At 47.0% G+C, this 16,870-nt stretch overlaps 1 long non-coding RNA gene across 1 annotated transcript in view; it reads right to left on the bottom strand.

The window, feature by feature from the left end:
- Positions 1 to 602: 602 nt before the first annotated feature.
- The window catches only part of LOC144825165 (uncharacterized), a 109,401-nt gene continuing 93,133 nt past the window's right edge, over positions 603 to 16,870 (bottom strand). The window contains exon 2 of the long non-coding RNA XR_013609308.1: positions 603 to 1,706. This is a non-coding gene — a long non-coding RNA (uncharacterized LOC144825165). The remainder of the gene's footprint in view (positions 1,707 to 16,870) is intronic.

The raw sequence follows: 16,870 nt of genomic DNA, 5'->3' as shown, positions 1-16,870 counted from the left end.
GCACGCCTGATCATCAACATTTCTCGCAGCAGCCATATCACGCCCCACCTGTGAGACCTGCACTGGCTTCACATCAACAAGAGGATCACCTTCAAGCTCCTCACCCACGCACACAAGGCACTCCACAACACAGGCCCAGCATGCCTCAACCAATGACTCAGCTTCTACACCATGAACCTGCCAGCTCCACTCCGCCAACCTCGCCCTGGCCACAGTCCCCCGCATCCGAAGAGTGACCTCTGTTGCCAGATCATTCTCCCACCTCACCGCCCAGACCTGGGACACTCTCCCCATCCTCCTACGGCCCACCCAGGACATGCTAACCTTCAGGAGACTCAGCAAAACCAGGCTTTTTAGGCAGTAGCAGCATCCCCCACCCAGCGCCTTGAGACACGGATGGCTGAGTAGTGTGCTTTATAGATGTGCTGCTTGATTACTTGATTAATAGATTTTACACATACGCGGTCATCTCACAGCCTAGCCGTGTCAGATTATACATGTACATTGGTTCAATTTCCCTTGGTGGACCTTCTTGCGGATTCACAGACCCTTACTCATTGCCTTAGTTAAATACTTGATTGGTCATGTGAACACGCATCTGCGTGAATTAAGTGAATTTATTTACAGTACAAGGGGTAAACTGGACCAGTACTCGCCCATACAACGCAAGATTGGATTGATGCCTGTTGGAGTGGCAGACAGAGTCCATTGGGAGTGACATAGCCAAGGAAGGAGGCGGAGTTTGCAGTGCCATTGTCAAGGAAAAGAAGATTTGCTGAAAGTCCATGTGTGGGTCCAAGATGAGTGTTGGTGGACGCTGGAAGACAGTGGAAGAGGAAGGTCGGTGGAATGATGTCAAGAAGAATACAATGGTGAGACAGGCCTTTGTACGTCACTGTTTGGTGTACTTGCGCCTTACCAGTGTTTTACTTTCATCCTCAGATTTGTCCTCTGATGTGTCATGTGTCTCACATGTGGGTGGTGGTATGGTGGGAGCAGCACTGTGAGGCACAGACCCATCAGGGTGCGGAGCTGAGGATGTGGATGTGCCAGCAGCAGCAAATGTTGGCGCAAGACCGTGGGTAGGCGCAGATGTGACATGATGTAGCAGGGCCTGGCATATCCCATAAGATTGCGCTGGTGTTCATCCATGGCAGCCATCTGTTGGAGTTCCCTCTGCTCCCTGGTCTCCATTATGCTTGCAGGTCTGGATAATTCTGCACAGACACTACTGAAGCCACCCTGCTGGGACTGTGTGTGAACTCTCTGGATCATGACTCCAGCAATGTTATCCAGGGAGCGTTGGATGGCATTGAGGGGGATGTGGATGTCTGTCATCCTCTGCATGTGGCCGTGGATGTGACTCAGACACCCACGCACGTCATCAAATTTGGCTGCCCGGCTCTCCAACCCCACCCACACATAGTCACGCGTCTCATGCTGGACCTCAACCACCATGCGGTGAAAGGCCACATATGGGTCACCAGGGTCCTGTGAGGCAGCTGTGGTGGAAGGTGCTTGCTGCTGGGTGGTTTGTGCAGGGGGTGGGCTTGGCGCAATGCTGATGGGTGGCCCTGCTCCTGAAGTTGGTTTGGCAAGGGAATCCAGGATCCATTGGAATTCATCCACATTGATGGTGGGGGTTTCAGACAAGTCATCGTGGCGGAGTAGGTCGTTCTGCTGTCCAGGAGGTGTTGTCTCTCCCTCTGCAATGTTCATAGGAGATACAGTTCAACAGTATGTTACATATATGGGCATGCATTATTTGACTTAACAAGCAGACTGCGGGAGACTGTACATTATTGATATTTTGTACAAGATGCATGGTATTTTTGAGATGGTGATTATTTCAAAGACATCACGGATGTGAGGGTGTACTTGTACATTGTAATATCACAAGTTAGCTCTGTGAGAAATGTGTCTTGACAGTGTCTACACACAAATGCTACCTGTTGTGTCCTGTGTTGTGTTGTGTGACTAATGCAGTCCGTAACACCGAGTAAGCAATGTTGATATACTCAGATTTGTATGTGTGTGCACTGCATTGTGTGATGGTGGCACCTGCTGCTTTTGTTTAACTGCCCCTCGTCCCTTACATGAAATGTGCCTTTGACTTCTGTGGATGTACAATGCAGACATGTGGAAAGCTGTGGGGATTATTTTTCTTGGTCAGAGTTGTGACACTTGTGCATAGCAGGTCATCAAGTGTCTTGTTCACATAAGGGGCTGTGTGTACATAAGGTTGTGTCAGGGTGTGACATGCTCCTTTGAGGATGTGTTCCACACTCCGCAACATCAGTGAGGTGTCCAGCACCATGTAAATCTCTTTGTCCTGCAGGCATGCTATTCATCATGCCCTGTCACTTGCCTTGTCAGTGTGGCTCAAGGAGCTGCAGCTTTGCAGGGTCTTGCACATGTGCATGTGTTTTGTGTGCAATTAGTTATGTGTGAGGACGGCCCACTTTTGGCACATTGGCAATGGGGGCCTACTTGCTTTTTCAACGGAGCTGCACTGTGTAGGACACATGTGCCTCTAAGTTGCTTTGGCTCCTTGCGATTTGTGTTGTGTGCATTGCGTCTGTCATGTTTAATCTTGCATAGTTTAATGGCATTTCTTTTGGATTACCCTTTCTGAGTATGGTGCAGCATGTATTGCAATTTATGTTGCTGTCTGAGCAGACAGGGTCCACACTCATTATCCGCAAATTTGGGCCCACATGTGGAGTGTGTGTGGCAGTGGTGGGCCGTTTTGTGCGTCATACTAGGCGGTGACCTTCTGTACTCTGTACAAGTGATTTGAATTAAGAGGGGGGACTTTCTATTCCATGCAGGCTCACTGTGGATATTCGTGCACATTGTAAAAGGGACCAAGCAGAACCTGAGGTTTCTTTAGGGTGCCAATACATATTGACAGCTGCAGGGAAGTTTAAGGCAGTCACATGCCTGTACATGCACATGACTCTTGAGAAGCTGCCCCCTTTGGACATACTTAATTGAAAATGGGAGGTAGATGTAGGGAGAGAGATACCGGAAAGGGCTTGGGCTGAGATTGTGGAGTAAGCGTGGAGGAGCACCAGGCACACCCGCTGTTAATGGCTTCTTTTTTATGTTTTACTTCGCCTTACCTCACACCGGCAAAGAGTCAATGCATGTTTCAACACTGACTGAGACGAATACCCAAGGTGTTGGGGAGAGGGGGCAAACTTCCCTCACATGATTTGGGCGTGACCACTTTTGGCTAATTATTGGAGCGGAGTGATGGCACTATTGAAGGTGGTGACGGACAGGGAGGTAGATCTGGCATTGGGGGCTTGTATACTGCATTGCTTCCCACGCACAGCACAAACTGGGATTGCAGTACGTTTATAGATATGGGATTGGTAGTGACCATGAGGGAAATTATGATACACTGGAAGGCGAGTTGGGCCACAAGTTTAGATCAATGGAAGAGAGAGTTCACCAAATGGGCAGACTGTGATGGGATAGTTAGGCTACTAGTGGTCAAGGATACGGTGAGCAAGGGTAAACAAATAGAGAGGCAGCAATGAAAGTGATAGGATAATGTATCAATACAACAGAACGCAACACATGTCCTTCATTAATATGAATCAGTCTTGTTTTAATATTTCTTCTTGACACGATAATAAGAATAGACAGCCAATATTTTCAACATAGGATGATCAAAGAAACAGCCACGAAACAGCCAACGCGTTTCGCCCGTTGCGGGCTTCCTCAGGGCAGGTTTTTCAGATTTAAACGTAATCACACTTTTTTCAGAAGAATAAGTACACGCACCTATAAGCTTGTAGGTACAGGTATCCTGTGCATATGGCAGTACAGAAACGAGAGGGGGAGGGACGTGATTTGTCCATGAAGTGATTCCAAACAAATGAAACAACGTGCTATCTGTATAAAACTTTCCTTTCTTTTAATAGTAGTCCTCGGTTCGGCAATATGGATGTGTGCTATGATAGGCAGCACTCCTAATAAGTTCTCTGTTCTTTTAGAACGCCCCCATGTCGTCCGCACTATCTCGACTCCCTCTCCTGTTCGGCAAAATTTCGCGCGAAAGACGGTGAGCAAGGGATCACTTGAGGCGGCTAGGGCATGGGAACATTTAGTTGGACTATTGGTAGACCAAGATAGTGAGAGCGATGTCAACACTAAGCCAGGAGAGCTGGTAACAGGGTAGAGCCTTTATAGCAAGTCTATGTAACCATTCAACACCATTGGAGATATGCATGATGAGTGAATCTAAAGCGGCAACCTGTATATTGGGGTTTTATTGTTTACCTTCTGGAGACCACCGATGACGCACTGCTAATGGATATCAAAGAGTACAGAGTAACATGGGTTGTGACATGCCTAGAGGGAGGGGGAGGGGGAAATTGACTTTAGGATATATTTATTAGTGATAATGATGTTTGTTTATATGGCCTGCGTTGAATATTGGTTGCTATTCCCATTATTACATGGTTCTTCATCTGCAAGGTAGTAGAGGAGAAATGTCATGGTAACGAGCCAAGGGTCCTATGCTCGTACACTTGTACATCATAGTGAGGGGAGAGGGACTAGGTTGGTGATATTGGTAGATGTCAAGATCTTGCTTTCTCAGACCTAATGAATTTTTAATTACCAAGAAGAAATGGTACATGTCAGGCGTTGACGCGGGGAGGTTGGTGGGTAGTATGGACAGGAATACGGGTGAATGACCGAAAGGATTTCATGCTGCGCCCTGCATCGCATTTTGCAATGGAGGGCACACAACAAAATCCGTTTTGTTGTTGTGACATTGAATGTGTTGCCGGTATGCAGACTCACTGTTTTCTTTCTCATCTTGCTGTACACAGTACTGCATAGCATGTACAGGGAAGGGGACATTTTTGATGGCAATGCATGAGATTGTCACAATGTCTCCCTTGCCTCATCACCACTCATATCCAAATCTTCTTCACAAGGCTGCATCTCCCATGTGCCAATATGAGTATGCAGTGTGAATGTGACTGATCACGTGCACGAGTAAGCATGCCAGCAACAAGCTCGGCACACCTGCAACATTGCACATGTGTCTGGCTCGTGTGCAAGGTTGTGTGTGGCCCTCCAGGTCACCCTGGATGGCCATGCACAACCTTGCACACAAGTCAGACACATGTGCAATGCTGCCAGATGAAGCAATGGAGGAGAGCTATGGTATCATAAGGTTAATATCCAGTGTTAATGGCTGAGGAACAGTCAGCTAGCAAGTATAAGGAAATAACAAAACACATGAAAGTGACAGCATATGGTGAATCAGATGATGAATTGTTAGAGGATATTTTAATAAAAAACCTCCACCGTACCAAGAAGGACCCAGTAGAGTCACCCCGAGTGCACCAATAATGGGAACAGCCTTAATTCCTCAACTTTTTACATGATAGACCAGTTAATAGGGTGTTTCAAGATAAAGAAAGAAAAGCATTGAATAAAAACAGGGAGGAAATAGTACAGAAAATAAGTCAATTGAATTTAAATACTGAAGCTTTGACAGTACCTGTGACTATAGGTTCTGTTATCCCATTATATGGAGATACGTTGAGTTGCATAAAACCTCAAACTGTAACAATTTCTTTGAATAATCCCAGAAAAGAGATAATAATATCTGATGATCAGGCTAGTGCGTGCGATTCAGTCATTTCCTTAATGGACCTTCCAATTAGGGAACCTATAATTGAAATTCCGAAGAGAGTAACACCTGGAAAGAGAAAGGGTCTGTGGTACCTTTAGGAACTAGAAGCTCGACAGCAGTCACTCCAGAAGACTTGGAAAGGTGGGCACATGGAATAGAAAAACAATACTCAATACCAAAGATTTTAGATATTTACAGATTGAAAGTGGAGTTGGGAGAAATGATGGCTGGAAATGTGGGAATAGAAAGGTTAAATCTCTACAATGATGAGGAGTTGTTATTTGTATGTAGAAGTATAACCAGGAATTCAAAAGTGTTTCATGAGAGACTGACAGAGCTTGCTTCAGAGATTGGAGTAGATATAGGGAGATCAAAATTATTACAGAAACCATATCGAGTGGAGTTTCCTGACAAGGATTTGGAGAATATGAATGTATCTGGTAAAAGATTACAGATAAAGGAGTTAATGAACATTTTGCAGAAGTGGGGAGACATTGACAAGTGGAAAACTAGGTGGACAAGAAAGAAGGAGGAAGCGCAAGCAAAGGAAGCATCATCTGCATTCTTTCTAAAAGAGTCCAAAAAGGCAGAGAGATTGTGTCCCATGAGAGAGGTTCCTGGTGGTGGATATGTTCATGTTCCATGGAGCAGGCAGGATATTTTGTCATTTTCAAACGATTTCCCTAGGTTAAGAGAGAAACCTGTTGAATGGTACAAACAGGTTGAAAGATTTGTGAACGTTTCAAAGGTTTTGTTGAAGGATCTGGATGGTTTGTTTGATATTGCGGTACCTGCTGATCTATGAATAGGTTGTAAGATCATAGTTGATTGGCCAAGTGAGGAGTATGCTAGAAACTCGAAAACAGGAGCACCCTCAGAGGAGGTGATGAAGAAATATTACCAAGTAATTGCTTTCCTTAAAGGGAAAATTCCTCCTAAAGAAACAGATTGGGTAAAAATAGATAGAACAACTCAAGAGCCAAATGAGTCTGTACATGCCTATTATGAACGATTGTTGCAAGTATTTAAGCAGTATTGTGGTTTCGAGAAGATTGGTGATAAGAATATGGGACATTTTGTGTATTGGTTTGTGTATGGTCTGAAACCTGAGTTTAGTCAGTCAGTCAACAGCACATGTTGTGCTGGCAGAGCAAGACGATAGATGAAATTTTGAAATATGTCAAGTATTGCGGAGATGGCATTGAGGCAAGGCGTAGAAAGCTAAAAGAGAAAAGGATGTGGGCACAAGTGAAATTGGCAAAACAGCAGGAAAATGAATTAAATACCCAGACTGATTATCAGGTGAAAGAGCAGAATCAGAATGATTGAGCGGTGAATGGAGGTAGAGTAAGCAGATGAATGAATAGAGAGGAAGCGAAGAAGAAGTTTCTTTGTCAAGAACGAGTGTAAGAGCGTTCAGAAAAATAATGGCACAAATCAAAGTTTAAGTCCACAGATGCAGAATGAAGTGGTTATGAATCAGCCTCCTATGCCAAACTTTGTGAACCCTCACAGACACAGTGCGAACACCGGATTTCAGGGAGAAAGTGGTAAGAAAAATTCCGTGGTTACACAATATTTTTTACAGAATGATGTTAAAGAGATGGATCTACCTTGCCGGTAGATCAGCCAGGTCCATGTATTGATGGGAAAGTGGAAGGTAGTGATATCACTTTTCTATTGGATACTGGTGCTACCCGGTCTACTGTGAGAACAGCAGACATCCCAAACCTACCCCTCTCGGGAGAGTCAATCCAAGTTGTAGGAGTGTTCAATCAACAGATTAGAACCCCGATCACAAAACCAATGGAAGTACATATTGGAAATGTTAAAGATATGCAGCAGTTTGTAGTTAGCGATTCCAGTCCAGTAAATCTGTTGGGAAGATATCTATTGTGCAAAATGAATTGCATGATCTATTGTACACCAGATGGTGTTGATTTCCAAACCCCTGATGAAGACGTTGTACATAAAATGATGCTTGCGAAACAAGGAACTGAAGTAGATGAAATGATGCCTGAAAATTAATTACCAGAAGAGTTAAGAACCACTGTGAATCCAGAAGTGGTGGATTTTACAGGAAAAGATATTGGGCTGATGGCAAATATAGACCGAGTGTAAATGACAGTGAAAGAAGGTGCAGTTTATCCAAACACTCGACAGTATAAAATGAGTCCAGAAGTGAAAGCAAGAGTTGCCCCAGAAAATTACCGAATGAGTAAAAAAGGCATTTTAAATAAATAATGGGTAGTCCTTGTAATTTGCCAATAATGGGACTTAAAAAGCCTAGCAGAAAATACAGGATACTGCAGGATTTAAGAAAGATTAACAAAATGTAGTGCCTTGTTGTCCAGCAGTGCCAAATCCAGCGGTGATCCTTTATCAGATACCCTGGAATGTAGGCTAGTTTACAGTAATTGATTTCTGCCAAGCCTTTTTCTCTATCCCGTTGCACACAAACAGCCAGTATTTGTTCACCTTTAGGTTCAAAGACCGTGTCTTGGCATGGTGCCGAGTTTCTCAAGGGTATACAGAGAGCCCCTCAATCTTTAATCAAATCCTGAAAAAATGTCTAGAAACATTGGTCATTCCTAGAGATTCAGTCCTGGTTCAGTACATTGATGACCTACTGGTGGCATCAAAATCACGAGAAGATTGTGTCACTGACACAATTGCATTACTGAACTATTTGGCCGAAGGAGGACACAAAGTGTCTCCAGAAAAATTGCAGTTTTGTCAACAAGAAGTTAGATATTTAGGGCATAAAATAGAAATATGAGTTAGAAAAGTGACCCCAGAGAGAATACAAATAATCAGGCAAATGCAACTTCCTCAGACTCAGAAGGAGATGAGAATGTTTCTCGGAGTAGTAGGGTACTGTAGGCAGTGGATAGTTGTATTTTCCCTGCTGGCAAAACCATTGATTCATTTGACCCGGAAAAGAGCAACAGATCCAATTGTCTGGAATGATGAGTGCGTGGAAGCATTTTTGAAGATGAGAAATTGTCTGTGTGAGGCCCCTGCCTTAGGCATGCCTGATTATATTAAAGAATTTGCACTGTTCTGTTATGAGAGAGAAGGTTGTGCACTTTCAGTTTTAATTCAAAGACATGGATTAAGCTGACGACCAGTAGCATATTTCTCTGCTACTCTGGATCCTGTGGCTTCAGCTTTACCTGGCTGCTTAAAGGCAGTAGCTGCTACTTGTATGAGTCTGGAACAAAGTGAATCGATTGTGATGGGACATCCAGTCAAAGTTTACGTTCCCCATTCAGTAGAGATTCGTTTAACAAGAACTCGAACACAGCACCTAACTCCTAGTCTGATGACTAAGTATGAAAGAGTAATTCTAACTGTAATACGATGTACAATAAGGAACCCTGCCACATTATTGCCAGACCCAAGTTGTGAAGAAGTGAAAGATGAAGTGGATCATGATTGTCTGAATGTGACTGAGTGGATGTATGACGTTTCAACGCATACTTTTACCACACATGCCTTTATAACGCAGGTATTACAACGCAAGTCGTTACAACGACTTGCGTTGGGGGGCGCTGGATAGTGGAATCGTTTAATTTTCTATTCCAACTCCAGTCCCCGTGGATAGTAGGGAAGGTGTTGGATAGAACATTAAACTATTCCCTATCCAACAGCGCCCTCCAGCGAAAGTCGTTGTAACGACTTTCGTTGTCATTCCTGCGTTGTAATGGTAGTGCGTGGTAAACGTTTCGTTGTAAACGATGTTCCCCGTTGACCCCGTTGATTGTTCATGCATGAGAACCGAGAAAGGAGGACTCAGTGCAGCTTACGCTGTATGTAAAATATAGGGGGTCATTGAAGCATCCTAATTACCGGGTGTCAAGTCTGCACAGTTAGCCGAATTGGTGGCCTTAACAAAGGCATGAAAAATTGGGAAAAATTGGAGGATAACCATATTTACAGGTAGTCCATATGGTTTCGTGTTGTGCATGACTTTGGCCAGCTCTGGATGTAGAGGGGATTTCTGACTTCTTCATGATCTCCTATAAGAAACCGCAAAAATGTGAAAGAATTGTTGGAAGCAATACAATTGCCAAAAGAAACAGCACTAGTCAAGTGTGCTGCTCACCAGTCAGGAAATTACTATGTGGCGGCAGGTAACAGATATGCTGACCAAATTGCTCAATATTGTGCAAGAAATAACATGGCACTTAACAGAAGAGTTGAAACAATTGAAATCAGCTGCCAACTTATGTTTTTCTCAGGTCTAGAAACATGGGATGAGGTGGAACAGTTGCAGGATAAAGTTGAAGCAAGAGAAAATAAATCTGGATAAAGACAGGTTGCGAAAGAAGGACAGAAGATGATGTATGGGTATACACCGATGGCAGACCAGTTATGCCAGACTGCCTACTCTCTCAAATGGCAAGAATGTATCATGGAGACACACATGTCGGTAGGGATGCCATGATTAGACTAGTCAGAAAGAATTGGTACAATCCAAAGTTCAGGGTAGTCGCAGAGAGCCTCTGCCAAAGATGTTTGATCTGTCAGCAATTAAATCCAGGTAGGAAAACAGTGGTCAGTTGGGGAAAAATTGGAAAGGCAGAAGGACCATCCACAAGACTGCAGCTTGACTTCATTGAGTTGCCTCCAAGCAACGGAATGAAGTACGTCCTTGTTATAGTGTGTTTGTTTTCACGATGGGTGGAGGCATATCCCAATAGGAGAAATGACAGTCTCACAGTTGCTAAATTACTGTTGGGGGAGTTGATTCCTCGTTTTGGTTTCCCTGTCACTTTGGAATCAGATAGAGGTCCTCATTTTAATAATGAAATAATTCTATTAATCTGTGAATCATTCAATGTTGAACAAAAACTGCACTATGCATATGTGACGGGGCGGGCCGCCCCTGTGTGGAGGGCGAGGATGGGGAATCTGTTACCCGAGACTGGTGGTCAGCTGTGCCCTTTTCACCCCTTTCTCTTCCCCTCCAGCAACATTCATCTCTTCCTGAGGAGGAGTGGTCGAGTCCTGACTATCCGTACCCTTGGGGGTGCGAGGCGGTATCAGGACTCTGCGCCTTTAACTCTGAAAACAACATAGCAGAGACTCCGCCCATCTCACAGGCCGACACACCAAAAGAAGGCGGATCCCGGAAGACGCCGGAGAACGTTTCCCGGAGGACGACAGCGGTGAGGAGAGTAAGCAGAAGACGGAGCCGAGAGAGACCAGCAAGACGGAAGACAGCAAGCCAGGAGGCCAACGCTTCCGTGAAGCGCCCCGCCACGCTCCCGCGGGAGGGGCGTGGCTGACAAAGTTGCGGGGTGGGCGGGTTGGAGTGGCTAAACCACTCACTGCATATACCGCCTCACGTCTCCCTGCACCCCTTCCTCACGAGCACTTCGTCACCTCGAGTTGTACATACACTGTGGCACTAAAGAATCCCTCACTCCCGGTCCCTTTACGAGTGTGAGAGAGACGCTCCCCTGATACCTTTTCTTTTGTCCGTTTCCTTTTCCGGTGGTGTACTCCCGGACTCCGGCTGGAGGTCGACGGCGACTTCGTCATTCTGGCGGCACCTCGACCTGAACGTCGCAGAACCACCCTGGAATTGCCAGTATTCCCTAAAGGCGTCAGAACGGAGACGGACGAGTTCGCCCGTATTAGACTTTCTAACAGAAGAAAGAAAGCATATCTAAAAATAAAGCCCTCGTTGAAAGCACTTTTTCAGTCTTCCGACTCCATTCCTTCCCCTGAGACTCCCACCCCGGTACAAGTGGTGTCAGAAGTGGGATTACCACCAACGTCCGTCTGTGAACCAAAGATGGACGCCGTTATCCAACACCTTATCCAGGGGCAGGAAAAATTGGAGTGGGCTGTTGAAAGACAATGGACTGCCGCTCAGGCCGACAGGGATCTGTTTAAAAACACAGTCACGGCCCAACTGGAGTGTATGCAGAGGACCGGACCGACCCCTACAGGCGTAGTACATGTGGAGAACAGGAGTCATGTACCCAACCCCTCAGGGATCGCCCTGCAGAAATATGTACCAGGGGACGATCCGGATACATTTCTGATGAACTTTGAACAAGCCGCGAGAGCCCTAGGGTGGCCTGAAGAAAAGTGGCCTTTTTTCTTGGCGCCGCTATTGACCGGTGAAGCCCAGTTTGCCTATCAGGTGGCCAATCCCGCAGGGAACGCCCCCTATCAACACGTCAAGAACATAATCCTGGACCATTTGGGGTTGGACCCCGAAGCATACCGGGTCCGCTTCCGAAAGGAGAAGGGAACACCGGGAGAGAACCCTAAAACCCTGTTCTTTCGTCTCAAAATGATGGCGGACAAGTGGCTAAAGTCGGAGACCAGTACCAAAGAAGAGATACTGGCCAGTATCTATCTGGAGCAGTTTATGGAGGCCCTCCCATACGGGTCTCAGAGATGGTTGAGGCAACATTCGGGACTGACTGTTGAACAAGCAATAGAAATGGCCGCCAATTATGCAAGAGCCCAGCCCCGTGGGATGGGGTGGGAATCAGAGCGGCATCATAAAACACCGGCTCCCATCACATCCGAGAAGCATGTGATACCGCCCAAACCGGAGAAAAAGATACTGACACCGTTGGAACACAACAAACCCAAACCATGGAGAGTGGAACCTACGATGTCCCGTGGACCGCAATGTTTTGAGTGTGGTGAATGGGGCCACATCGCCCACATGTGTCCTAGGAAGCGCCAGGCGGAGGAACCCATGGAAGTGGGCTATCTACCAAGAACTGTTTTGTACTCCGCCGAGATGGGGACGTCCTTCTATGTGAGTATAATGATAAATAACACTGTGATAAGAGCATTACTAGATTCAGGTTGTAGGCAATCTGTGGTCCAAAACCGCCTTGTTCACCCCAGACAATATATCCCCAACACACTGGTGCACATACGCTGCATCCATGGAGACGTGAAACCCTATCCCTTAGCTCAGGTCATGATACGACCTAAAGACAAAGCTGCCTGTGTAGTGAGAGTCGGGGTAGTGGACTCCCTCCCTGAGGACGTTATATTAGGAGTAGACAACCCCGAGTTTCTCGCTTTGTTCAGGAAGAAACTGAATGACCGTTCCTTGACGGCGGCGAAACCCCAGCATGCTCTCATCACATCCGACCCTTGGATCATGGACCGCAACTTCAAGTATGCACAGACCGAAGACAGAACCTTGTACAACGCATGGGAGGCAGCCCATACCACTCAAGATAGCGAGGATACTCCTTACCCCAGGTTTATAATATGTAAAGGCCTCCTATACAGGGAAGCTAAGGCGGGGAGCGAACCCCAACTCCTAGTCCCCACCTCCTTCAGAGAACAGGTATTGTTTTTTGCCCATGCTCACCTAACAGCGGGACACGCCGGTAAAGAAAAGACCACGGAAAATATTATACACCATTTCTTCTGGCCTGGGATCTACAATGATGTGCAGGACTATTGCAAAAAGTGTGACATCTGTCAAAGAAAGAATACTCACCGACCACCAGCGGCACCGCTTCAGCCCCTGCCCATAATAGGGGTGCCCTTTGAGAGGGTAGGGATGGACTTGATCAGGCCCTTACCAAAGTCATCTAGGGGTCACCTGTATGCATTGGTCCTTGTGGATTATGCCACCCGGTTCATTGAAGCATTTCCCTTGCGAGCCCCGACAACAGCCAATGTCTCGGAGAGACTAGTTGAGCTCTTTTCCAGGGTAGGCTTCCCAAAAGAAATCCTTACGGATCAAGGGACTCCATTCACTCCTCGCATGATGAAAGAGGTGTGCAAAACCTTCAATATACAACACATAAAAACCTCGGTCTACCACCCCCAGACCGATGGACTAGTGGAACGATACAATCAGACGCTGAAATATACCCTAAAGAAAATGCTAACCACTGAAGGTCCATCCTGGGACCGTTTACTTCCTCTTGCTTTGTATGTGCTCAGAGCCCAAAAACAGAGTAGTCTCGGCTGCTCAGCCTTCGAATTGTTGTACGGACGGCTCCCCAGGTCGTTGTTGGAAATCACCAAGGAAACATGGGAATCGCAAGAGACAGAGGACCAGAAAACTCTACTGGACTACACGAAGCAGTTAAGAACAAAGCTCTGGAAGCTGAGAGGCCTTGCAGACACTAACCTGGAACGACAAAGGCAAAAACAAAAACAGTACTATGACAGAGGCACTAAATTGAGAACACTCCAGAAAGGAGACTGGGCGCTGGTCCTCCTACCCACTCTTGCCAACAAAAAGGAATGGATGGGGCCCTATGAAGTGGTGGACACCATAGGGAACACCACGTACAGATTAAAACTCTCACCAGCAAAAATTCAGAGCTACCACATAAACCTGTTGAAAAAATGGATAGGACCCATTCCTAGGACCAACAATCTGACACTCTCCCCGGGAGCGGAAGACCCCTCCACCCTGAGGGACCTGGTGGTCAACCCAGAGTTAACCGAAAAGATGAGAGAAAGCCTCTTTGAGGTCCTTCGCCCCTTGGCACCGATCTTTTCAAACCTCCCTGGAAAAACCGCCTTGGTGGAACACTGTATAGAAACCCTACCGGGCAGAATAGTGAAACAGCGGCCCTACAGGATCCCTGCAGCCAGGAGAGAAGACGTACGGAAAGAAGTCAAGGACATGTTGGACTTAGGTGTTATTCAGCCATCTAGGAGTGAATGGGCGTCTCCAATAGTGATGGTCCCGAAACCAGACGGGTCCAAAAGATTTTGTATGGACTTCAGGGCCCTGAATGCTATTTCCTCGTTCGACGCCTATCCCATCCCTCGGGTCGACGAGCTGGTGGAAAAGCTGGGCGATGCGGTATATATCACCACCCTGGACCTCACAAAAGGGTACTGGCAGGTGCCCTTACGCGAACAAGACCAGAAGAAGACAGCCTCCTGCACAGAAGAGGGCCTGTTTGAATTCACGGTCCTTCCGTTTGGTCTCCACGGAGCACCTGCCACTTTTCAAAGGCTTATGAACTGTGTGCTGAAGCCTTATGCGTCTTTTAGCTCAGCATATCTAGACGACATTGTAATCCATAGCAAAACCTGGGAGGAGCACCTGCAACATGTAAGAACCATCCTATCTGCTTTACAGAAAGCAGGGTTACACGTAAACTCGAAGAAGTCTCGAGCAGCATTCACCAGAGTAAACTATTTAGGATACGTCCTGGGAGAAGGGACCATCGCTCCTCAAACCGAGAAAATCAAGGCCATTAAAAACACCTGCTTCCCTGGCAACAAAAGAGAAGTCAGAGCCTTCCTCGGCTTAATATGTTATTATAGGCGTTTTATCCCCAACTTTGCTGCGGTCGCTGCCCCCCTCACGGACCTGCTACGGAAGGACGTCAGAACCAAGGAGATACAAACCCCTACCCGAGAAGCGCAGGACGCCTTTGAATGTCTAAAGCGGATTATAACTAGTGCTCCCGTTCTGGAATCTCCAAACTGCAAAAAAACCTTCATCCTAGCAACGGACGCTTCCAATGTGGGTCTAGGAGCTGTACTCTCACAAAGGGGGGATGATGGCGTAGAACATCCCATCCTGTATGCCAGTCGCAAGCTGTTCCCTAGGGAATGTAAATACTCCACTGTTGAACGTGAGTGTCTGGCCATAAAATGGGCCATTGAGAAGCTGCAGTACTACCTGGAAGGGAAGCCGTTCATCCTCCTGACGGACCATGCGCCCTTGAAATGGATGTACCAAAATCGGACTGTGAACGCCAGGGTGCTACGATGGTTCCTCTCCCTCCAACCCTATTCCTTTGTGGTGCAGCACAAGAGCGGCAAGGAGCATGGCAACGCCGATTACCTCTCCCGTGCTTTTCCTCTCCCCGAACGGGAGATTCCAGGGGGGGAGGTGTGTGACGGGGCGGGCCGCCCCTGTGTGGAGGGCGAGGATGGGGAATCTGTTATCCGAGACTGGTGGTCAGCTGTGCCCTTTTCACCCCTTTCTCTTCCCCTCCAGCAACATTCATCTCTTCCTGAGGAGGAGTGGTCGAGTCCTGACTATGCGTACCCTTGGGGGTGCGAGGCGGTATCGGGACTCTGCGCCTTTAACTCTGAAAACAACATAGCAGAGACTCCGCCCATCTCACAGGCCGACATGCCAAAAGAAGGCGGATCCCGGAAGACGCCGGAGAACGTTTCCCCGGAGGACGACAGCGGTGAGGAGAGTAAGCAGAAGACGGAGCCGAGAGAGACCAGCAAGACGGAAGACAGCAAGCCAGGAGGCCAACTTTTCCGTGAAGCGCCCCGCCACGCTCCCGCGGGAAGGGCGTGGCTGACAAAGGTACGGGGCAAAGTTGCGGGGTGGGCGGGTTGGAGTGGCTAAACCACTCACTGCATATACCGCCTCACGTCTCCCTGCACCCCTTCCTCACGAGCACTTCGTCACCTCGAGTTGTACATACACTGTGGCACTAAAGAATCCCTCACTCCCGGTCCCTTTACGAGTGTGAGAGAGACGCTCCCCTGATACCTTTTCTTTTGTCCGTTTCCTTTTCCGGTGGTGTACTCCCGGACTCCGGCTGGAGGTCGACGGCGACTTCGTCATTCTGGCGGCACCTCGACCTGAACGTCGCAGAACCACCCTGGAATTGCCAGTATTCCCTAAAGGCGTCAGAACGGAGACGGACGAGTTCGCCCGTATTAGACTTTCTAACAGAAGAAAGAAAGCATATCTAAAAATAAAGCCCTCGTTGAAAGCACTTTTTCAGTCTTCCGACTCCGTTCCTTCCCCTGTGACTCCCACCCCGGTACAGCATATCATCCAGAGTCTTCTGGAATAGTTGAGCAACTAAATGGCACAATCAAGTCAAGGCTAGGAAAAGTATGTGCATCCACATCACTGAAATGGCCAGATGCATTGCCTCTTGTGTTGATGGGACTCCGAAGTATTCCTGACAGAAAAAAAGGATTGAGCCTACATGAAATACTCATGGGAAGGGCAATGAGACAAGCATTCATTCCTAGACATCAGTTCATGAATATAACTGATGATTTGGTATTGGAATATGGCTGACCTATTGCGTTCTGTCTCTCACCAGGTTGGAGAAGACGCAGTTGCCAGGCAACCAACAAAGGCGCTTGATTTGAATCCTGGAGACTGGGTAGTAGTGAAGAAACACGCCAGAAAGTTGTTCCTAGTACCCAGGTGGGATAAACCACGTCAAGTTCTACTGGTCACTCCTACAG

Source organism: Lissotriton helveticus, chromosome 3_1 (assembly GCF_964261635.1).
Source record: "Lissotriton helveticus chromosome 3_1, aLisHel1.1, whole genome shotgun sequence".
Classification (NCBI taxonomy): domain Eukaryota; kingdom Metazoa; phylum Chordata; class Amphibia; order Caudata; family Salamandridae; genus Lissotriton; species Lissotriton helveticus.
Note: the sequence above shows the minus strand (reverse complement) of the source record. Positions and strands in the feature narration are given on the sequence as shown.